We start from the raw sequence: 959 nt of genomic DNA on the forward strand, positions 1-959 counted from the left end.
ACCCCTCGGCGGGGGCGCCTCCCGGGCGCGCGGGCCGGATCGTCCGTGTCGCCGGCACCATCGCGGCTGCGGCTCCTGGCGCGTCCCTCACGCAGCCCGGGTCCGCGCGGCCGCCCGCCCTCAGGGACGGTGGATGGGTCAGACCCGCCGCCGCCGCCGCCGGAGACCCACCCTCCCCCTTCTAACCCGAACGAGCGCGTTATTGAGAACCTGGAAGGGGACCCAGCGCCCCTCCCTCCCCGCGGGCCAGGGCGCCCCCAAACTCAGCCTAGCGTGAGAAAGAAATGCACACGGGGGTGCTGTGGTCCAGCCGCGGCTCCCCGGCTTCGAGCTGCTCCATCAGCGTCCCCCGACATTGCTTTTCCTCTCAGTGGGTAGGCTTTCACCCGCTTCTCATCGGGCAGGTTGGCAGGAGGGCTCATCTCCAGAGCAGACCTTCTGCTGAAGGCTGAAGAAGGGTTTGTCCCGAGTCTCTGGATGGGCAGGGCCAAGGATGATTGCCTTACTTTTCCCTGAACTTCGGTGTTTTCACCTTTCTACTGGTGTTCTCGGAGAAGTGAATTGTTAGTCACTGCTGGCCAGAACGAGCCTTGTTTTGGAAATCAGGGGGCGTTTGTGACCACCCCTTTCACCCAAATTTCAAAATCATTTCACCCTCTCACACTTTCTTCTCGAGATTCCCTTCTTATGTTTTTGTTTGTTTTGGTTCCCCCCCCCAGAGTATTTCTGGACAACTCTGTCATCCTCCAAATACAAGGCTCTGGAATCCACCCAAAAGAATTGGAACAAATGCCCCATTGGGCCATTTTCTGATATATTTTACTTTCACTATATTTTAACTATGTATACTAGGCATTTGTTCCTTCTACCAGCGTTCTATTATTAGAGTTTGGCTAAAAACTCCACTAAACAGGGGCAGCTGTACTTGTTTTTATTGCTACCTTAGTCATTTGGACATT

The sequence above is a fragment of the Octodon degus genome, unplaced genomic scaffold, assembly GCF_000260255.1.
Source record: "Octodon degus isolate 3935 unplaced genomic scaffold, OctDeg1.0 scaffold00094, whole genome shotgun sequence".
NCBI lineage: Eukaryota > Metazoa > Chordata > Mammalia > Rodentia > Octodontidae > Octodon > Octodon degus.